The sequence below is a fragment of the Fulmarus glacialis genome, unplaced genomic scaffold (genome assembly GCF_000690835.1).
Source record: "Fulmarus glacialis isolate BGI_N327 unplaced genomic scaffold, ASM69083v1 scaffold41377, whole genome shotgun sequence".
NCBI lineage: Eukaryota > Metazoa > Chordata > Aves > Procellariiformes > Procellariidae > Fulmarus > Fulmarus glacialis.
The window spans coordinates 1-239 of NW_009223315.1; positions in this window are offsets into that span (position 1 = coordinate 1).

Below are 239 nucleotides of genomic sequence, written 5' to 3' on the forward strand. Positions count from 1 at the left end.
CGGCTGTTCGCCGCGCGTGGAGCCGTCACGGTGCGCACAGCTTCTCCCGTGCCCGGTTTAATCTTCCCCTTGGGATTAAAAAAAAAAACGCTCAGAACTGTAAAACTGATGAAGCAAGTGAATTATCTTCATGGTAGCAAATGCACTTTGAAAACAAGGCCCCACATATAAAGATACAGATTTAACACTGCCAAAAAACTGTAAAAGAACTAGATAGTTTTAATGATACAAACAGTTCA